The sequence below is a fragment of the Trachypithecus francoisi genome, unplaced genomic scaffold (assembly GCF_009764315.1).
Source record: "Trachypithecus francoisi isolate TF-2019V2 unplaced genomic scaffold, Tfra_2.0 Lachesis_group16, whole genome shotgun sequence".
Classification (NCBI taxonomy): domain Eukaryota; kingdom Metazoa; phylum Chordata; class Mammalia; order Primates; family Cercopithecidae; genus Trachypithecus; species Trachypithecus francoisi.
The window spans coordinates 18,758,292-18,782,137 of NW_022681461.1; the positions used below are offsets into that span (position 1 = coordinate 18,758,292).

Below are 23,846 nucleotides of genomic sequence, written 5' to 3' on the forward strand. Positions count from 1 at the left end.
ATTCAGACAATTCAAACAAAAATTCAAGATAAACTTGAAAGCAGGAAGCATCTGGTTTTGGGGGACAGCTGATACACTTAGGCTGTGAGGAGAATAGGATGGTAGGAGAGAATGAAGTAGTAACATTGACGGCGGTGGGAAGAAGCAGGGTGTCACACCAAGGCCAGCCAAGACCCATGCAGCATTAAGGCCATGGGCTTCCAAATGGGGACTTCCCTGCCAATCGTTTATTAATGTCACTTGAGAAGTTTTGTGTGTTCCTTGCCCCCTTGGCAAAAACTGAATCTATATCCTCCCCTGTCTTTTAGCATTCTGCATCACTATTTCCACTCAAATGACAGTGGGATATTCTAAGGAAGTAATCAGTTAATAGTCAGATGTTATCACCAAATTATGAATCTTTCTCTGATGAAAGGTGATCATAACTAATTTAATGCCAATAATTTTTTTTTCATCTTTTTGGTGCAGTAAGAGGTTGTCTTTTCATCCCTACATCATGCATGAATAAGTACAAAGTCCCCTAGTTCTCTTTACTGAAGTATAGCTAATTACCCTGAAAGGACGAAACAAATCATAGTTATGAGCAAGGTGAAGACATTTCCCTCCAACTCTGATCAAATTCATTTCTCTTCCTCCTGTAACCTTATAACTCCAACTCAAGGTGTATGTTTCCAAGGAAGGTCATGTTGTAAAATATGACTTTAAGCCCATAGATTTTACGCAACAGTCTCATCCTGAGCAAGCATACTACATAAATCCAGGTATTGTTGCTGTTGTCATTAAATCATGTTAGTGGCTTAAAGCAACATTTCTCAAAATGTTGTCAGCTGACCAGTGCATTAGCATCATCTGGGAACTTGTTAGAAATGCAAATCCTTGGCCCCACTCAAAACCTGCTGAATTATAAACTCTAGGGGTGAGGCCCAGCAATCTGTTTTCACAAGCCTTCCAGGTGATTCTGATGTACAGTAATGTTTTGGCAATCACTGTCTTAAGAAATAACACAAAATATTTGAGTCAGGTAACATAGATCATCGCTAAGAGCTGAAGAATTAACAAAGACCACCCCAATGTGAACAAACAGATGATATTTATCAGAGCTTTCTAGGGCAAGGGAGTCAGCTACCACCAGTTGCATCTGGCAGAAACTCAAGGCAGGCAGGGGAGTGGGAAAGCTTCACAGTTTAGTTTTTTAAAAAGGCAGGGGGAGGGCTTCAGATATGCTTGGAGAAGCTGAAGTTGGGCTAACTAGTAGTGGAACATCTTATGTGACAGATTTCAGAACATATGTGACTTTACTTGATTTCGAGTTGGAAGCAGGGTCAAAAATAGAGAAGCTGGCAATCATTGACTAAGTTCTGACCATTCTGGGCCAACTGTGGCAAAGGTCTAGTCTGGCTTACTAGATTGGATGCTATAGGGGTTTGCGGGTAAGGGTCCTAGTTTACATATGGAGGTCTGGCCATCGTCTATTGGTATGTTCAGTCTCACAGCCCCTCTTTTGGTCATTCTTTCAGTTGAGTGAGGTTGACAAATTCAGGGAAAGCTAACGATCCAGATCTTCATTGCTTAAACACTGTCTGCTTGTCTCCATAGTTAATTGTATCATGAGGTCCTCTTGACTATTTTGTTGTTGCATCCTTGTGGCAAGCATTTGCCAAGAAAGTTACTCCTCAGAATCACTTAAGATTCTGACTATAATGTAACAAGCCAGCATCACAACCACTATGACCAAAACAAAAACAAGTAAAAGTCCCTGTAAGATCTTTGGAGAAAAGAACCCCAATTACTCAACTCAGGCCAAGAGAAGTAATCTTATAAGTCACGAGGACCAACCTTAGAAAGCCATGTAGCTGTATTCATAAGGCAATATATAAATAGCTGTTCTATCTTGGCAGTTTCATTGATCCAAGTTCAGCAAGAAATATCAGCAATGGCAGAAACACCAAAATGATTAGCCAACAAGAAATCTAAAACAACGCAATTGTCTATCACTACTCATGCCCACAAGACTAACCTGTATTTAGGGCAAGGGGAGTAACATCAATGAAATCTGTTAGTTAGTGATACATTTCTTACTGTCTTTTCTCTTAGTATGATTGCTACCATTGGTAGCACTACTCTGATTGCTTGTATATACAGTGAGTCAGTCATTCTCCCAGGAGAACCACCTCACTAATTGAGGATAATCTCTTTTTGAAGCTCACTAAGTTCTCTGTGCACAGACAAACCTCAGCATATTATTCCTAAGATGCATGAGGTGCTGGTATAAAGCAAGGAGTACCAGACATTCAGGCCCTCAAGGAAGTAGTATCCAGCAGGAGTACGTGAAGATTTTTTTCTTTTAAGGAGTTGTTTGTAACACAAGGTAAGAACCAAGGCCTTACAGTAGCCGGATTTGGAGCGCTATTAATATTTTTCAGGTGTCAAGTATTTAGCTTATTGCCTTATAAAGGTTGTTGAATTCAAATTTGGACTTACCTAGGGTCCAATCAATAGATTTAAATAATTTGACCTTTTTCTGAAAGGGAGAAACACTAGCAAAGTAACAGTTTTATTTACTTAAGGTCATTTTGCTTAAGGTTGTTTGCTTAAGGTCATTTTCCATGTAGATTCAAGTGGAAACACTGTCAGGTGTTATTTCCCATGGTTTCATTTTATGAGACCAGAATTTCCCAGAGATTTTTATCATGGTGATCCAGTGATGGATGGCATGTGCAGCAGTTGGTGAGACTGAAGGCAATGAAAACAGTTTGGAAACCTAAGAAGGGCATTAGAATGAGTATGTTCTGAACTAATAATTATAATAAAAAGGAAAGAGAAAAAGATTATTAGAGTGAACAACAAGAAAGGAAAATGAAAAGAGGTATTACTATAAGCAGTGAAAACAAAACAGGAATTAAACAGGAATCTTGGTCTGATGTCTTGGGCAGAAGCTGCCTGCTTTCTAAAGTCACTGCCTTCTTCCATTGTTAAGTCAGCTCTCCTTCTGAAGATCTGAAGATCCTTCATTGGATTCCATTATTAGAGTAGACTCCTGATTGTGAGGAATTCTGTAGTGTTTTTTTTTAGTTGTGAAACATGTACCTAGGGATTGACCTTCTAGAGTTTCACTTCTAAATTTGTTATTAATAGTACTTAATAAGTTTATTTCCTATGAATGTTCAAGAGCAGTTTTTCCATGATACTTTCTCCCAATAGACAAAAATCTCCTGGCTGAAAATTGTTAAACAGTAAAATTCATAAAGATGTTGTGGGGAGGCAGCCTTAACCTGTTGATAATAAGATTGGGTATAGTGCCTGAGTCCCTTGAAATATTTTGCTATGTCCGTGTGCAGCAGAGTCTAGTATCAGAAGTGAAATCACTAAATGCAAAGGCCTTTCAATGACCAGTTCATAGGCAGACAACTGATGTGTTCCCAAGTGAGTGAACCATGTGGATATAAGGGGTAATGGGAGTACATTTGGCCAAAGAAACTCAAGGGTTCCAGAAAGATTTTCTAAGTGTACTTGACAGATGACATTAGTTCTTTTCATCTTTTCAGAAGATTGTGAGTAGTAAGAGTAGTGTAGTTTTTGAGTAAGGAGTAACACCTTACAGAGTTCTTTTATAATGTTTCCCATAAATTGATGCCTCGGTCATTGAATATAGAAATTGATAAACCTAGGTTAGACACACAAGATCAAACAGCATTTTAGAGAATGTAAAATGTGTACCGTTTGAGCAAAGAAAGGGTTTAACACATCCTGAAAATTGACATTTGATAATGAGAACATATTCAGATCTCATGGAGAATGAAAGCTGGGGGGAAAAAAGCCATCTGAGGTGGCCAAATGACCCTTTAGGCTTTGATTCATGTCCATGCTTTAACTTCAGTTTTTCTAGCATGATAATTTTGACATGACACAATTGGAAAGCAAGCTCTCCTGTTTTTTAAGTTTTCTAACAAATACTGATTTAAGATAATAAGCCATTTGTCTACAGCATGACTAGTGGTTTTATGAGAAAATAGCTAATATCTATTTGAAATAATCTGATGCTACCAACTAGCTACCTTGTGATCATCAGAGATTATTTGAATGAAGGGTAGAACCAGATATTTTCCGCTCTTGCTTTTCAAAATAAGGAGCTACACAAAGATATTGCTTACTAGTCTCTGAACCCTTCCAGAGGCTTACGCTTTAAGAGTGTATACAGGACTACAGTCTTGATTAAAGTTGCTGTTTGGCATAACCAACTTCCAGAGACTTTTCTTTTACCATCCATATTTTAATAGGCAGCTTCCTAGGAAGTAAGAGTTCATTTAAAAGTTCCCCAACTTGTCAATTTTGGTAGGTGTTTCAGTGGATGTAAAGATCCTCCTTTGTTTCCAAAACATCAGAAAGTCATGTATTACTCCAAAAACATGCTTGCTATCTGTATAAATGTTTATGTGCTTTGGCATAGTAAGCTTTAGTAAGTGCAATAAGTTTAGCAATCTAGGCTAATTTTACCCTAGGTAGAGCCCTATTTCAATAAGATGAGCCCAATTTAATGAGACCATATCCTGATTGACAACCTCCATTTTCAGCTTTGAGATATGATTCATAAACAAATAATAGGTCTCAGTCATTAATGAGAGATTCTAATATGTGTAAGCAAGGTAGAGAATTTTTCTTTCTCAGATGATACAATCACAAGGATCTTTTTTGCTGGTAGGGACACAAGAGTAGTGTCAGGATTCAGGGTGTTGCATCAGTGAATAGTAATGCAAGAAGTAGAGAGTAACAGAATTTCAAGAGGCTAATTGGATGACTGAGGGTGTGTGTTCTTAATCAATAGTGATGCTTTACTGTGTGAGAAACTATGAGGTCAAACGGGTTGCTAGAACTAGTTCAGCAAAGCATTAACAAGTGTGAAGTGACAGCTATTGCTCCAAGGCAAGGGAGGTAAGACTTTGCAACCAGGTCAAGGGTCAAACTATTCTAAATGATGGGTTTTTTTTAATGATTCCCACAATGTTGAGTTAAGATCCTAAAGACTTGTCCAGATTGCACACATACAAACAGAGGGCTTTTTGTAGGTAGGGAAGACTTGTTCATGTTTGAGCTCCTGGAGAAAGGAATTTCTTTCACTGACAGTTTAGTCAATTTATAAACAGGTGTTGCAATCTCAGAAAAATTTGACACCCATTTCCTGCAGTATCCAAATAAGCTCAGAAATCTCCTCAACTGTCATTTTATTAAGAGTCTACGATAAGTTTGGATGCTCTTTAGTCCATTTGAAGATAAGTTCTCCCTCCTTAAATAGGTCACACCATAAATAATGGACTGTGCTTTGGCAGATTGGTAGTTTATCTTTTGAAATTTATGTCCATTTTCTGCTAAGACCAGATCAAGTAAATAGAATCTTTTTATACACGCTTCCTTGTTCTCTGAACAAAGTATTTTTTCTTTAAATAAATCATCTATGTATTGTTTGAGAACTGAGTCACACAGAAAATTTATGTCTTTTTAGTTTTGAATGAAGACCTAGGATAAATAGAAGAGAGCTTCAGTAAACACCTGGAGCATAACTTTCCACAAATATCATTGTCCTCCATAAGTTTAGGCAAAATGGTATTGATTGTCCTGAGCTAGGGGAATACTGAAATGGACAGAAAAGAAGACCATTATGGTGAAAGAGGGTGCTTTAGGAATTGATGCCAGGATTGTATGTGGGTTAGGTACCACTGGGAAGAAAGAAAGAATTTTGTGAAATAGCCTGATTTCATGAACGAATTGATATCATTGTTCATTTGGTTTATTTACTGATGGAAGAGTTATAAGGACTACTGCAGACTATGAAATGGCTTTTAGATAGAACATCTTCAACTCTAGCTTTGAGTCTACTTTAACTGGCTTTAAGGGGTATTGTGGAAGTAGACAGTTTGGTAGGACCTTTCTGAACTTTAATAGATTCTTCACTAATTATTTTTCCTACTTCAATAGAAATTTTACTCCATAAAGTGTCAAGTATGGTGTCAAGATCTTTAACTGGGGTATACAACAAATATAATGGAGATAGCAAAGGTATATCCAGAGCAGACACACTATGACTCTGAATATTGGAGTTCTCTGGGATCTCAAGAAATAGTCCCTCTGTACACTTAATATTATAATTCCATTTGCAAAGTAAGTATCTTTCTTTTAAATTTTCAGGGTGGTGTCACAGAGCAAAAAGTAGTGTTGTTCAATTGAAGGTCCATGGGTTATGTTTAAGGGCTAGAAGATGGGAAATATCTGTGGGTTATTATAAATACCTAGTACCTGTGTACTATGTTTACTCCAAGGAAGAAGTTGAACAAAGACAAGAAAGTTTAATGAAGGAAGAACAGTGCCCATAGCTACCAGGAATTGATGAGGTTGACCACCTATATTAATAGATACTTCACCTTGACTTTTTAAAGGTAAGGCATGATACTGGGTGCTTTTTTCGTTCCTTGGAGTACTCCCTTTGACCCGAGTTGAGATATGTCTTTTTGTCTTGGTGTATATTTTGTAAGATTGAAAACTATTTTGCTTAAAATATCTCTTCTATTTAAAATATCTACAAGTAACTGAGCATGGTAGCTCATGCCTGTAATCCCAGCGCTTTAAGAGACTCAGGCAGGAGGATCACTTGAGGTCAGGAGTTTGAGGCCAGCCTGGGCAACATAGTAAGAGCCTGTCTCTACGATTTTTTAAAATTAGCCAGGCATGCTGGCACATGCCTGTAGACACAGCTACTCAGAAGGCTGAGGAAAGAGGATCCCTTGAGGCCAGGAGTTCGAGGCTGCAGTGAGCCATGATTGTGCCACTGCACTACAGACTGGGTGACAAAGCAAAACCCTGTCTGTAAAAATACATATATACAGAAAGAATTATATCATATATATCTCTATCTACCTACATAGATATTGTTATAAATAGATAGATCTCTATATAGAGATATCTATATCTTGTGTGTGTGTATATATATATAGAGAGAGAGAGAGAGAGAGAGAGAGAGACAGGTAGAATTATATCATTTGTATCTACCTACCTATCTATCTATATAGATATTGCTATAGATAGATCTGTAGAGATATCTATATCTTGTATATACATATATATGTGTATATATGTGTGTGTGTGTGTATATCTAGAGAGAGAGAGATCTATATATAGCCATAAGTGTCTTTGTCAATGGTGATCTGTTGGGAAATGTGCCACCAGCTCTTCAATGTACAGAGTCAGAAGTTTATTTTGACTTCTGTGTCATAGTGTTCAAGAACAATTGCAAAATGTTCTACAAACTGTTAAAACACTTGTAATTCAGGTAAAAGGGATACTTCCCATTCATATTTCATCTTTTCTCTAGTTGCATGATGGAATTACGGCCTGATTTATTTTTATTGGAAATGTTTCAATTATGGCTCTTAGAAAATGTTCTCCTGCTTTTGGATCTTTAAAAAAAACTTTGGGTTTATTGTAGAAAAGAAATATCTCTAGGTTAGTTCAATCACCTATAGCCATCCAAGATTTCACATCTGACCTTCTGATCAATATGTGTACAAGTTGATACAGGTCAGGCAACCCTGGGTCATATGGATAAAAAAACATTTAAGTTCTTATACAAGTAATTTATGGTTTCCTTTGAGTTTAGGGGAAATTTTTGAATTTATATACAGCTTTTTATTTAGCATGGGTAAGGCTTAAATTCTACAGCTGCCTATAAACTTAACTCATGGGAAAGATGGATCTTTAGAGGCAACTGGTATTCTTGGGTCTTAGAAGAGGCGTTGGGAAAAGGTAAAGAGTCTGGACAAGAAGGGAAAGGAGTCAGTGGAGGTATAGATGGAGAGAAATTAGAAGGACAAGGGGAAGAAGAGTGTCAGATACAAGGAATCAAATGAAGAACAAGAAGTCTGAAGATTTACTGGAGAAATAAATCTACAAGTGCTCCTTGCTTTACTATGCGGTTACATCCTGATAAACCCATCCTGAGTTTAAAATATTGTAAATCCAGAAAACACTTAATACACCTAACCTACCACATTTAGGTCTAGCCTACCTTAAATGTGCTCAGAACAATTATATTAGCCCACAGTTGGGCAGTATCATCTAACACTAAGTTTACTTTATAATAAAGTATTGGATATCTCATGTAAGAGTATTGTGCTACATATTGCTAGCACAGGAAAATACCAAAATTCAAAATTTAAAGTTTGTTTTCTACTGAATGCTTAATCACTTTCACACCATCATAATGTCAGAAAATTTTAAGTTGAAACCATCATAAGTTGGAGGCTGTCTGTAGTTTGTACTGCCTAAGTTTGTCAGATTGCCCATTGGATTTGGCCAAAGAACCTTTTAGTGAAGAAATTTTTGAATCAGAATTTTGTGTGGTGGTCTCTATATACCAACAACAAAAAAATGCCACTCATGTTCTCTTTGTTTTCTAAGGTGTTTCTCAAATAAATGTTATTCCAGTTAAATATTCCCCAGCATGGACACTGAAAACCCAGATTATAACTTGGGAAAAGTTATGCCATTCAGGGAGACACACATAGGGATTAAAATTTCAATGAGAATATATATAAGAGGCAGGAATGTCTGCAGGAGGATGACAGGATTTAGGCTTAGATGGTCTCATAAGATTTGGCAATAGCTGGTCAAAAAGTGATGCTTGTCCATTTCCTGTCTCAGGCACCAAATCTAATAGTTGGCCATTTTTAAATTCAGACTAGACAATCTTCACTCCACATCAGAAAGAAAACCAAAAATATTGTTCTTTCTGTGTCAAAGCCAAAACATCAGGACTGAAAATCTAGGTGGAAAAAGAGCTTTGTCTAATATTACTGGTGACCCAGAGCAAAGTTTGTCCAAATGGATGCCTGTCCAGTGAGAACAACACTCACCTGTTTGTGTGGCTGACTTATGTAACAGGGTTATAAGGTATGGTTGTGTTCTAATCTGTGATTCTCCTTTTGACTAACAATTTTAGATAGCACAAAACAGAAGCACAAAAGGGAAGAGAACAGGATGAAAATGAATGGCCTGATTCTAACAAGAATGCCAAAAACTGGGAAGCAATAACAAAACCTGGGTGCCAAGCAGAATAAATAGCTGTGGAGCTCAACAAAAAGACAGCAGAGTTCAGACCGGGTGCTGGTTTACTGTGTCAGCACGGCCTTCACTCATCGTGATCAACAAGACTCAGGGCCTTCCATGGGTAATTTTACACCAAAGTGTGGGCCCCATGGTGATGAACAGTTCAGGTTATATCTTGGTGGATCCTCCAGGAAAACTGCAAAAATACAGGAAGACCACCCAAGTGGGAACAAACAGAGGCTATATGTTTTAGAGCTTTCTATAGTAATAGAGTCACCATGATTTCAATTTGACAGAGATTCAAAGGCAGGCAAAAGAGTGAGAAAGCTTTGTAGTAAAAAAAAAATGTGGAGGGAGGATTCAGGTACACTCTAACAGAGGTTGTTGGGATGGAGAAGCTAGAGGTGGACTAATCAGAATCTTATACGATTGCTTTCAGGACCATGCTTGTCTTTCTCTGGTTGAGTGAAGGAGAAACTGAGAAGTTGGTAGTCATTAGCCAAGTTTTGAGTATTCTGGTATGATTGCTACAGAAGTTGTGGTTTTGATTCATCAGCTGGTTGCTACAGAGGATTTGGATTAGAGTTCTGTTGTCATATATGATCGGGTTTATAATCTAATTTTGTATCTTTGCTTTACTTATCTTTTTTTTAGGATAGCAGGGGAAATGAGAGCAGGAAGTTGTAATAAAGAATGATAATCATTCTATTGCAATAGACTCAGGAGATTATTCAGTGTATGTGCCTGTCTTCTATTAGAATGGGTAGCTATCAACTAAAAAGAGAGAAAGTGATGAGAGCAATAATTCTAAAGTTAAATAATAAAAACTACAGATTTACTAATGGTTTATCTCTTATTTTGATCTTTGGACCCTCTTTCTGTCATATACCAATCATCTTTGGAGCACAGATATACCTTAGAGTGGGAAATATATAAAAGCCCTACTCTTTACCCTTCTAACTCTATTCTTGTTCAGGGGGCTTTGCACCCAACTCATATATTCCACTCAAGTGTGTACACACAAAGACTTGGGCTCATTCACATTCTGATTCCAGCTTTATATCTGTAAATTCCATTTTATTTGGATCTGTTATCTCATGCTTCCACACACTGAGGTCATTATCTTGAAGCATCTAGAATTATTTTGCAAAATGATCTCACGTATGTCTCTAAGAGCCTAAACAGGTTTTGTTCCCAGGTCAGTCCCCTCAAGGGAGGATAGGGGTGCAGGTGTGAAGGGTAGCCAGAAGGGTATTTGAATTTGGTAAAAACAGAGATTGTAGGTGCAGGTTAGGATGTCCTCACATGTACACATAAAGGTTTCTCAGCATGTTAGTGTGAATATGTCTTGCTCTTGTCTCTTACATACTGTTTTAGTCCATCTTTACACCTCTATAAAGAACTACCTGAGACTGGGTAATTTATAAAGAAAAAAAGGATTAATCATAGTGGAAGGTAAAGGGGAAGCAAGGCATGCCTTCCATGGTGGCAGGAGAGAGAGAGAGCAAGGAGAGAACTGCCAAACACTTGTAAACCATCAGATCTTCTGAGAACTCACTCACTATCATGAGACCAATATGGGAAAAACCACTTCCATGATCCAATCACCTCCCACCAGGTCTCTTCCTTGACACATGGGGATTACAATTCGAGATGAGATTTGGGTGGGAACACAGAGCCAAAACATACTGGTCCACCCCTGGAACATTTTTACTCCAAATCTCATATCCTTCTCACATTTCAAAACACAACCATGCCTTCCCAACAGTCCGCCAAAGTCTTAACTCATTCCAGCATTAACTCTAAAGGCCAAGTCCAAAGTCTTATCTGAGACAAGGCAAGTCCTTTCCACCTATGAGCCTGTAAAATCAAAAGTAAGTTAGGTATAATGGGGTTACAGGTATTGGATAAATGCTGCCACTCCAAATTGGAGAAATTGGTCAAAATAAAGGGCCCACAGGCCTCATGCAAGTCCAAAACCTGGCAGGGCATACATTAAATCTTAAAGCTCCAAAATAATCTCCTTTGACCCCATGTCTCACATCCAGGGCACGCTGATGCAAGAGGTGGGCTCCCATGGTTTGGATAGCTCTGCCTATGTAGGTCTGCAACATACAGCCCCTGTGGCTGCTTTCACAGGCTAGCATTGCATGCCTAGGCTTTTCCAGGCACATGGAACAAGCTGGCAGTGGATCTACCATTCTGGGGTCTGCAGGACAGTGGCCCTCTTCTCACAGCTCCACCAGGCAGTGCCCCAGTGGAGACTCTGTATCTCCAATCCCACATTTTCCCTCTGCATTGCCCTAGTATAGGTTCTTTATGAGGGCTCCACCCCTGCAGAAAACTTCTGTCTAGACATTCAGGCATTTCCACATATCCTCTGAAATCTAGGTGGAAGTTCCCAAAGCCTAATTCTTGTCTTCTGCATACCCACAGACCCAACACCATGTGGAAGCCACCAAGGCTTGGGGCTTGCAACCTCTGATGCAATGGCCCAAGCTGTACAATGTCTCCTCTTAGCCACAGTTGGAGCTGGAGTGGCTAGGATACAGGGCACCATGTTCCAAAGCTGCACAGAGCAGCAGGACCCTGTGCCTGGCCCACAAAACCATTTTTCCCTCCTGGACCTCTGGGCCTGTGATGCAAGGGGCTGCCATGATGATCTCTGAAATGCCCTGGATATATTCTCCCTATTGTCTTGGCTATTAACATTTGGCTCCTTGTTACCTATGCAAATTTCTGCAGCCGGCTTGAATTTGTTCCCAGAAAATGGGTTTTTCTTTTCTACCACATGGTCAGGCTGCAAATTTTCCAAACTTTTACACTCTGCTTCCCTTTTAAACATAATTTCCAATTTCAGATCATCTCTCTGTGAATGCATATGACTATATGCTTTTAGAAACAGTTAGGTCAAACCTTGAATGCTATGCTGCTTAGAAATTTTCTTCACCAGACACCCTAAATCATTTGAACTCTCAAGTTCAAAGTTCCACGGATCTCTATGGCAAGGGCAAAATGCTGCCCTTTAGTCTCTTTGCTAAAGTATAGCAAGAGTGACCTTTACTACAGTTCCCAATAAGTTCCTCATCTCCATCTGAGGCCACTTTAGCCTGGACTTATTGTCCATATCATGAACAGAATTTTGGTCAAAACCATTCAACAAGTCTTTAGGAAGTTCAAACCTTTCCTATATCTTCCTGTCTTCTTCTGAGCTCTTCAAACTATTCCAGCCTCTGCCCATTACCTAGGTCCCTGGTTGTGTCTACATTTTTAGGTTATCTTTATAGTAGTACCCCACTATCCCAGTCCCAATTTTCTGTATTAATCAGTGTTCATACTGCTATAAAGAACGACCTGAGACTGGGCAATTTATAAAGAAAGAAGGTTTTAATTGACTCACAGTTCTGCATGGCTGGGGAAGCCTCAGAAAACTTAAAATCATGGTAAATGGCAAAGAGCAAGCAAGGCACATCTTCCATGGCAGCAGGAGAGAGAGTGAGGGAGGAATCACCAAACACTTTTAAACCATCAGATCTTGTGAGAACTCACTCATTATAATGAGAACAGCATGAGGGAAACATCCCCCATGATCAAATCACCTCCCACCACGCCCTTTCCTGGACACATGGGGATTACAACTCAAAATGAGATTTGGGAAGGGACACAAAGCCAAACTTTATCGCGTACATTCAAACAACTGAGAAATTCAGTTTGGAAACCCATAGGCCTCCTTTTTTCTGTTCTATATGGTCTTGTTATTTGTGGTGTGTTCCAAGAATCACAAGTATCACCTGGGAGCTTGTTAGAAATGCAGAATATTAGTCCCCATTCCAGACATATTTAATCAATTATTTTACCAAGACCACCACCAAAGTGACTCATATGCTCCTTAAAATGTAAGAAACACTTCTATAATGTTAGCTTTCTTCTTTCTTATATTCACTTAAGACTTACCCACCCAGGGAGGGCAGGTGCCATGCCAGCTTACATATTTATCTTAAATGCTTAGGGTAGTCTGACTCGCAGTATGCATTTTGTAATTTAAATGAATTAATTGATGAATTATTGAAGGAGACAGAGAGTGAATGAGTTCCAGGTTTTTATAAAGTTGATACACTAATCTTCAAATTTGTTCTGTTAAGAAATGTATACATTACCCACCTAAATGTCAAAATGCAACCATAGCATCATAACTAGACTAAGGGGCTAGACTTGACAACTCCAAGACCCTCCGAATAGTTTTCTGTACAGGATTTGGTGAATTGAGGCCATGTCCAGTTTTTCCCTATACTACTCATAATAAATCATGCCTATGAACACCTGTCAGTATTCATAACTGCTTTATGCTTTAAGAACTTCAGTAGGATACTGATATACAAGCAAAATTCACCTGGACATGGTGATAGTGTCTAAGCACTTTTCCCTATAATATCTCCAGTTTTATATAGTTCTCCTGTACTAAATTGGCATTGTAATTTTTTTTATATAATAAATAGTGTTTCTCTCCTTGAGCCTCATGCAGTATTTCAGACAATAACATGATTTGTTTCTTCACACTAGTGTTACTTTATAATCAGATTGCTATAAAGCTAATTAAATGCTCTTCAACTATCTAGTTAGAACTTCGAAGGGGATACTAATGTCTTCAAGTCCTAAAGTTACATTTAAAAAATCAGGCATATTCAGTCACACATTTGAATTTTTTTTTTTTAAGTAGTGCCCATAACAAAATACTGGTTTGGAAAAATAAGGTAACAAACCTAAAGAATTTCTGGGTTTTAGCATATTTCATTCATTCAGCAATTAATTCATTAATTCATTCAGTGAATATTAACCGAAAGGCTTCTCTTTATAAAATTCAGCTCTAATCAATGTGAAAAATTGAAAGCAAAATACAATAATTCCTACCTTTCAGTGGGTCTCCAACATTTTCCTATACAATTCTTCCAGGATGATGGTAACTTTATTTTTTCACATGTTTAGGAATTCCTAAAAATGATTAAATATATGATGTGGTTTAATATTTTAATGCCTTTATTCCACCATTCCCTAATAATTCATGCATTTATTCATTCAACAAATATTTTTTGGAATACAGCAAATACCAATATGTTGGCCACACAGTGGTGAATGAGAACAACAATATTGCTAACCTCTTGGAACTTATAGTCTAGTGGAGAGAGACAGAAAATAAATAACTAAACTGTATATGAGATCATTGCAGAGAGTGATAAATTCTATTAAAAAAGAAATAAGGACAATAGAAATAAAAATAATTGGGGGATATGGGCTCTTTTCGGTAGGAGAGCTAAGCTTTATCAGATGAAGTGATTTAATTAGAGATATAAGTAGTAACAAGGAGCCAGGCATGTGTTCATCCAGGAGAAAGATGATCCAAGCAGAGAAAGCAGCAAATATAAAGATTTAAAGTGAAAACAAGCATAGTACGAAAATGTTCAAAATTGCATTCCCAAGTAAACTAGTTTCACAATGAAATATACTACGGTCTTTAAATTACAGACTCTGCAGAAATGACTTAAGATTTCTAAAACATAAATGGTCCTTCAATTTATATTACAAAGCTCTTATGATTTATTACCAAACTAGACAAATGAAGTACAAAAAATACAGAATTATAATCATTATAGAAGAAGATAAAGAAAATTTCTCTGCATTCCAACTATCACATTTACCAACATATTTGCATCTGCATTTGTACACTTTCTCTACCCCAATGTAAATTACTCCACTTACATGCTAATTAGATCTAAAATTTCTTGCTCATTCAATGATTTAGTTCCAGCAACCCTATCTCTCTATTTCCGACTTTCTCCTGAATTATTCCCATCCACATACAAAAATGTTTTTTCTTCCATCTTTTAAAAAATGTAAAACCTCTTGATTGCACTCTTATTTAATTCCTGTCCTATTTTTCTGTTTCCCCTTATGCAAAACTCAGGAAACGTTTTTGCGCTCACCATCTCTAATTCCTCCTCTTCTATTCTTTCTTGAACGCATTCTAATCAGACTTGACATTCATATCACTTTATGAAAATACCTCTTGTCAAGATTGTGAATAGTCCCCCCGACCCCACTGTCAAGTCCAATGGCCAATTCTGTGTTCTCATCTTACCTGAGTAGTGGACAGCATGGTGCGATAGCTCACTCCCTTGCATATATTTTACTTGCCCCCCAGAAGAGTGCTCACCCCTGATTCACTTCTAAATGTAGCCTATTTCACCAATTTTTAACTTTTAAATAATTTGATTTTTTTTTCTTTTTTCACTACCCTTACTCCTGAGGTTAATTCAAGTTTTATGGCTTTATATATTATCCACATACCAACAACTCGCTACATGTATCTTCAGCCCACTGAATTTTATACTGACATAGGATCAATTCAACTGCATTTGACTTTCATAGGTGTCTCTAACTCAGCATGCTCAGATGGACATCTTGCTTCTCCCCAGGTCAAAGCTATTCCTCTTTAGGCCTCCCCATTTCAGTAAAAATGGCAACTGCATTCTTACAATTTAAAATGTATTTCTCAAAAGATGCTTACTAGCTAATTAGTGGTCATATACAGGCTGAAAATGCCATGAGGCTTTGTATTTGTTTGATTTTTATAATTTACTGAATTTCCATATACTTATTGAACTTTTGAAACCATAAGAATTGTTACCAAACTAGATGAAAAAAAAAGTATAAGGACTATTAGTTCTTACAGTTTTGTTGATTATTTGGGGTTTTTAGGTTGACAATCATTTTCTTCACATAATTCACATGCTAGTTTTAGTCTTCCTTTCCAATATTAAAACTCATTTCTTTTAAATTTCAAATTATTAAAATAAAACTTTCAGCAATGTTAAACGATAGCACTTCTGTCAACCTTCTAGCTTTTAAAGACAATACTTCTGATGTACTTTAAAATATAATGCTATTAATTGAAGACAAATACTCTTTATTATATTCAAGAAATATTCTATTCTTAGTTTTCTAAGAATTTTATTAGACACAGCTTAATTTTATTAATGAGCATTGTTTCAATGATGATCATGTTCTTTTAATTTTATTAATGGGTTGAATTTTATAACTGGATTAAGTCTTTCTTGGTCACTGTATAGTTTTCTTGTACCAACATGCCTAAATTGATTCAATTTAGGATTTTTTATGCATGTAAGTTGATTGATAAGTGAATCTTTTATTTATTTATTTATTTATTTATTTATTTAGAGATGGGGTCTTGCTCTCTTGCCCAGGCTGGAGTGCAGTGGCATGATCACAGCTCACTTCATCCCTGAATTCCTGGGCTCAAGGGATCCTCCTGCCTCAGCCTCCCAAGTAGTTGGGACTACAGGCATGCAGCAGCTAAGTTTTAAGAATTATTTTATTTATAGAGATGGCGGGGGCGGGGGAGGTCTCACCATCTTGCCCAGGCTGCTCTTGAACTCCTGGCGTCAAGCAATCCTCCTGACTTGGCCTCCGAAAACGCTGGGATTACAGATGTGAGCAACCATGTGCCCAGCCTATGCACCTTTCGAGTTGTCTTTGTCTGTTTCGAGTAGGGTTATATTAGCTTTACAGACTGAATTGAATTAAGCCTTTTTAAATGTGTGTGTACAGTGGTGGTGTAAATCTCACCTATAAAAACATGGGCTGCAGCCTTTGAGGGGAGCTATTTATTGCTAACTTTTTCAATCTCCTATTGTTCTGTTTCTTTTATCTACTTCTTGTTGAGACAACTTGGTTTACTTTATATTATTCCTAAATTTCTCTATTTTATCAAAACTGTTAAACTTATTGATATCAGCTTTAAAAGACACCTTCTTACAAGTATTTCAATGTATCTCCTACATGTGGCTCTATCTTCCCCCTACTTTAATATATTTTTGTTTTCTCACTGTTTCCCCAAGCAAACATCCTGTGAGGTTGAGTATTTTTATTAACTTTTCAATTATTTATCAATGTATGTTTTTGGTTTCCTTAATCATTAACTTCTGGTTTTAGGTTTTGCCCACTTTTTCTTTTCCTTTTCAATGTTTTAAAATTGTAGGTATTCTTTTTCTGCCACTTGCACTTGAATGTTTTATTTTCTCCTGTTTTATAATAAAACGATTCCAGACTATGGGTTTATCACTGAGTATAGCTTAATGTGTTGTTATTCTTTTTTTTAGTAGTATACAATTACAGTTTTGATGTCACTTTATTATGAGTTAATCTGGATAGTAACTTTTATTTCTAAATGGTTGTTTTTTAATGTTGTGATTTTTTTCATTTGTGATTTCCAAAGGTAGATCACACAATTATATGTCATTGTAATTGTGAACACACAGACACACACAAACACACACCCCATAGACTTGATCATTAACCTGCGAGTAATTAAGAAGACCACAAGAGAGTTTAACTATGGGCAGAACCAATCCTATTTTTACTACAGAAAGCCTTTCGAATTTCCATGTGAAGAAGGAAGTTCAGATGGGCAGAGAGACTTGTTAGAATATGTAGAGTAATCCAGGCAAGAGATCATGGTATCCTGAAATAAAGGACTGTGGATATAGAGAAACATGGATACATTTATGAGATATATATCCTGTCAGTAGTATTGGTTAATGAAGGATAGAGAGTAAAAAAAGATGACACTGGGGATCCTGGCTTGAGCAACAGTTGATGCCATCCACTGAGATAAGGAAGAGGGAGGAGGAGCAAAGGTGGAGGGAGGAAAGAGTTGAGACAGGTAGTTTCCAATGCCTATAAATCTTTAAATTGAGATGATAATAAGGAAAAAGAAATCTGGCTATTTTATTGCATTTTTTTAAAGGAGAAGAAAGAGATAAAAGGTCTAGGTAAGAGATGAAGATTTGGCGGTCATCACTGTATGTCTGATAACAGAACTCGTTGAATAAGTGAGATTATGTGGAATTAATCTCTAGGCTGAAAGAATAGCCTACAATTGAACCTTAAATTCTGAGAAAAATCTTTATTTCTTCTTTCTCATTTTTAAAGAAGTAAACTCTAAAAATATTAATATATGTAATCTCATACATAATTCTGTTTACTGTATTTCAAAATGGAGTCATTTTATGCATACCTCTCTTAATCTCAACTTTCTTCCTCTAATTCACATCTTGTAATAATCCTTTAAAATGAGTTGGTCTGGCTGCATTTCATTCCTTTTAATGTCTGCATTATATTCCATAGGGGAGAGAACAATAAATTATTGAACTATTTTCTTAGTTAAGCGTTTTCTTTGTGTTCTATTTTGTGCCAAGACAAATAAGACTGCAATAAACATCTTTGAAAATTAGTCCTTATATATTAGTAGTTGGGCGCGGTATGTTAGCAATATCACATGGTGAAAACTTGACTCCAGCCTTTTTTTTTTTTTTTTTTTTTTTTTTTCAGCTCTACATTAGCTTAAAAGATAGCAGCTTTTTCCCGGTGTGATAAGAGTGCTAGCAGCCAAGCTTTTTAATTTCGTTTCTAGGATGTGGCAAGTGGGTAACATGACCCCTTTATCCTGCATTCACAATGGGGAAGAGCGTGGTAGATTAGGCTGTATTCTGGCTTGACTGAAAAGGCTGAGTTCAAATGTTCAGGTTGACCAGGATTAACTGCCTTATGCACTCGGTTGTCACCAGTTTCCAGAGACTTTTCAGGAAACCACCTTCTTTTCTAGGAGGCTGGTCTATAGGAGATCAGTCTTGGGCAGAATAATCCCTAACTCTTAATATTTTTGGCTAGTTTTCTTTTAATTTCTACTCTTCCGCTTCTCTCTCTCTCTCTCTCTCTCTCTCTCTCTCTCTCTCACTCTCTCTCTGTCTGTCTTCCCTTCTCCATAAATCATTTCAAAAACTCATACATAATTGGTAGTTGAAGTGATTCAACCACTTTGGGAAACAGTTTGTCAGTTTCTTTAAAAGCTAAACATATGCTTACTACCCAGCCTGGGAATTTCATCCTAGGCGTCTGCCCAATTAAAATAAAAACATATGCCCACAAAAAGATATTTACATGAAAGTTCAAAGTGCATTAATCATGGTAGCCTGAAACTGGAATCAATCCAAATGCCCATAAGGTAGTGAATGAATGAATGAATATATATATATAGTGTATATATATTATATATTATATATGTAATATATAATATATATAAGACCATTAATATGTTTCTACTAGATAGTGACACTCTAATTCAAGAATTCCATTTCCTTCTATCTATATATAATGCATGAAATAGGAAACTGCTCAGCAAAAGAAAGAAAGAAACTATGACACACAACATAGATGAACCTCAAAAATATTATACTCCATTTAAAAAGTCAGACATTAGCCACTATAAACTATATTGTTTCTGTTACATAAAATTGTAGAAAAAGCAACATAATAGAAATTGAAAGCAGATCATCGGTTGTCTGACACCCAGGGATGACAGCAGGGATTGACTGCAAAGGGCCCAGACAAACACTTGAGAATTGTATCAGTTTCCTGTTGCTGCTGTAACAAATTATCACAAACTCAGTGGTTTACAACAAACAAACACAGCAATGTTCTTCTAGTTCTAAAGACCAGAAGTCCAAAATGAGTCTTAAAGGGTTAAAATGATGCACAGACACGCTCCATTGGAGGCTTAAGGGAGAATGTTTTCTTGCCCTTTCCAGAGTTTAGAGCTGAGTTGCTTGCATCCCTTGGCTCATGGTCCCTTCCACCATCTTCAAAGTTAATGGCGTAAAATTTCTCTCTCTGACTCTACTTCCATTGTTTCTGTCACATGGTCTTTATCTGTTCTATCAAACCTCCTTATGTCTCCCTTGCCAAATTTAAAACAAACAAGAACCAATAAGGAAGAAGCCAATGTCAGAGGGACCGACAAGAAGAAATATACAATGCTTGCAGTAACACACCAATTAGTTCATAAAAGCTTTTGGATCTGCCAGTCATATTCCATATGACCCCTGACATTCACTCCCCATTATATTCTGTAAATATATTGACCCAAGGCTCCCTTGAAAGAGAAATACATAAAGAGATGTGATAGACAGAAGGGCTAAAGATGTAAAAGATTTGATAGACAGAAGAGCTAAAGTTGTATCTACAGAGGAGATAAACATGTAATTGCATTTGTTACAGCCAGCTGCTATCACAAACCAACCTGCAAATTTAGTGGCTAATGCAGTACATGTTTTTGGTTTTTCTTTTTCTTATCTAGAAGACTATTAATATGTTTCTACTAGATAGTGCCAGTCTAATTCAAGAACTCAATTTCCTTCTGTCTTAAAAAAAAACACACCTCATAAGTATTAGCATCGCCTGGCTCAAAACTGGAAAACTCAATTCTGTTCTCATTCCATTGGTAAGAACTAGACACATGCCCATACTTAGTTTGCAAGAGGTGCTCAGAATTGAAGTCCTTGGATGGAAAGCTGCTCCCCAGGAAATTTCAACACTGTGGAGTACAATAGTGCCAGTGCCACATTTAAAGCAAATGAGAACCAGGAAGGAAGAAGCCAAAGTCAGAGAGACCTACAAGAAGAAATATACAATTTTTGCAGTAACACACCAATTAGTCCATAAACGCTCTTGGATCTGTCAGTCATATTACATATGACCCCTGACATTCACTCTCAATTGTATTTTATAAATATATTGCTCCAAGACTGACTTAGAGCAAGAAAGTTTTACAAAGACCTGACAATCCAATATCTCATCTTAATTTCATGCAGTTCATACTCTTTATCATATGATGGTCCACAGTCCATTACTGAAGGATCAGGTATTCCTAGTCTGTGAACAAGGAGATTAAAAAATATACTCCCAGTCTATCTTTAATTTCTCCTTCTAGTTCTAAGGTTTTTCTTGTACCACTTATGATTTTCCAGTGCCAAATGCATCATGAAGTCATAGCAGAATCTATGCTATCTAAATTTTACTATCAGGGTTCTGATTTTTTCTATCCAAAGGGCACGTAAAAGCCTGCCCATTCTGCCATATGGAGATAAATCAAGATTTCTAACATGTAATGAAGGAGTGACCAGACTCAAAGCTTTTGCCCATCTGACTTTATTCTAATTCTTGAGGAGAAACATGAATCTTCTACAAACTGAATTTACTAGCACAAAAGACAACAGTAGAATAACAAAAATAAAGGTTTTTGTAATTGTTTCATACCTAAATGGAAGTTACATAAATAGCATGTCATTGTGTACAGTTACTCTAGATTTGTGCCCAATTTGGGAGCACAAATCTAAGCTCTCATCTGTTCATACTTTTTCAAGTATGCAGGCACCACAAAAAATGTCCAAGCAGAAAGTGAATTGAGCACTTCTCTGGGATCATATGGATTTCTTCAATCTGAGACGAAGTATAACTTCTAGAAAACATGCAGAAGGGAGAAGCCAATTTTTAACCTACATTTTAGGCATCAGAGGCAGCTTCAAAATTAATTCAGATACGTAGCAGGCAAAGTTTTGACTAAATATATCATCACATAAAATGAGTTAAACATACTCTTTGCCTTCAAATATATAGTTTAGCTGTGAGGGGTAGATACTCCAAATATATAAACATACACACACACGTATATATACATGTACATATATACATATACATGTGTATATACCTTCGAACTAAAAATGTATACATGCTCATTCATAACACATCTTTATGAAAACTGTGAATGGACATTTTGAATATTTATGATTTGAAGATTACCAAAACACATGTTCATTTATGTTAACATACTCTGCAATGTCAAAATGTATACCAATAAATAACTTACAGTTTGATTAGGTCACTCTCCATTGCTCCCTTTTTTGTTACTGTTTTTTGGTTTTTGTTTTGTTTTGTTTCTGTTTGTTTGCTTTTTTTTTTTTCTTTCATTGTTCCCTTTATTCTGTAGTATAGACAGGTCAGAGTGCAAGAAGCATCATTCTTACCGTATTCTTTGTGATTGGTGCTCCTCAGAGTTGTATAGTCCATCGGTGTCAAGCTCAAGGCCAGCACTGAGCACCATGGTAAGATGGACTGAGAAAGGAAAACTTCCTCTCTGCTACACTCATGATAGCTCATTTATTTATATGGCAACTATGATGTGTTCATTGGGTATTTAGTTAAAACATTTGTGCTCAAACATGTTTTGGCCATAGGCTAGATATTACAAAACTTACTTCAACTCTCTGAAGTTTTAACCCAGTTTTTACACAGGAATAATGATACCTTCCATACACACTGTTATGAGGCTTGGACTAGACTAACGTTGTCAAGCTAAATAACCATGCTCAAGTGCTCAGAATTGATAGAGACTACTATAGAATTGAGGGTGTATTCTCATGAGAAGAATAGAAACATACGGGATGTCTCAAACAAAAAGGGATGTCTTAAGGTCATTTTTATTTACAGACTAGCCCTGAGGAATGCAATCTCTCATGAATATATTAAGTTTGCAAATCAGCAAGTGAGTGGGAATCTATCCGTTCTGATTAGTGTCTCTACCCCCACAGACAGGAGATTTCGAATATCTCAAATGTCAGCATTCCAGCACTGAGCAAGCTGCTCTCAACTTCTATTCTGTCTGCCTTACTATTAATTAAGGCCTACAAAAATCCTGTCTCATGTCTTGCTATCCATGCACACATCTTTTGCCTTCCCAGATCGAAAGTGGCTTTCAATCTTTGATCACCTTTCTTATCTTTGCATGCTTCCAATTTTCAGCACACATCCTGTGAGCATAGTAAATGCTCAATAAATGTTAGTTGAATTGAGGAGTGCTAAGAAGCAAAATAAGTAACACGTTGGTGAAAGAAATATGTATTATAAGGCATTCTATACTTTGAAGGACTCGGAAGTAAAACAAAGAATCTAGGGACTTTTAGTAATTGAGTTGGGGCTGTAGCTACGAGAGGGTTGCACACACAGAATCAAATCACATAGGCAAGTGTTGGCAGCAGCCTGGCGGGAAAGAACAGTTTGTGCTCTCCAGATACACACCAAATAAGTTTGGAGAAATATGGTAATTGTTACTAATATGAAATTGACAAGAGAATGGGGAACCAGCTTGCCATCTGATTACTACTTAGTCAATATTCAAGCTTATAAGAAAGTGAACAGATGTTAGCCAAAGCAGATGTGAAAATACACATAATAAAGACTAAAGGGATTTTGCCACCTGCTTATAAGAGTCTATATTTTGGATGAAAAAACATTCAAATTAATTCAACAAAATGAGGTACATTTGGCTCACGTATTCCATTTTTGCTCATTTATTTCATTTCCAACAAAGTTTATGAAAAGTTTGAGATTAGGCAGTTGACAAAAATCTCTCATGAATTTTGCAGCTCAGCAATCCAAAACCATTCCTCTTTTCCTTGGCAGGGTCCAACAAAGGACCTAAGTGGGGATTTCTTTCTTATAACAAGGAGTGTTACCAAAACAGGTAGGATCAAAGAGTTGAAAATATCAAGAACCTGAAGTTCAGAAGTCAGAAGGCTACAAAATCATGTGAGGCCCAAGCATCAATATTTGTTTTTAAGGATTCAGGTAATTCTAATATATAGCTAATGTTTGAGAAATACTCGGTTAGAGATAAGACAGACCTTCCCAAAAGCTAATAATGGGACTTGACAACCAAATTCTCAGCCATTCTCTGGAACCTAACTTGAGGGGGAAGAAAGTAGCAGCAAATACTTCATGATATCAGCTCCAGTCAAACACATTTGATTTCACAACTCTGGGCAAGAAAGGACAAGAAGAAGGAG

At 36.9% G+C, this 23,846-nt stretch overlaps 1 long non-coding RNA gene across 1 annotated transcript in view; it reads right to left on the reverse strand.

The window, feature by feature from the left end:
- The window catches only part of LOC117099310, a 99,497-nt gene extending 85,415 nt beyond the window's left edge, over positions 1 to 14,082 (reverse strand). Inside the window, exons 1-2 of the long non-coding RNA XR_004443758.1 lie at positions 14,002 to 14,082; positions 10,779 to 10,781 (exon numbers count right to left, since the gene is read on the reverse strand). This is a non-coding gene — a long non-coding RNA (uncharacterized LOC117099310). The remainder of the gene's footprint in view (positions 1 to 10,778; positions 10,782 to 14,001) is intronic.
- Between the last annotated feature and the right edge of the window lie 9,764 nt (positions 14,083 to 23,846).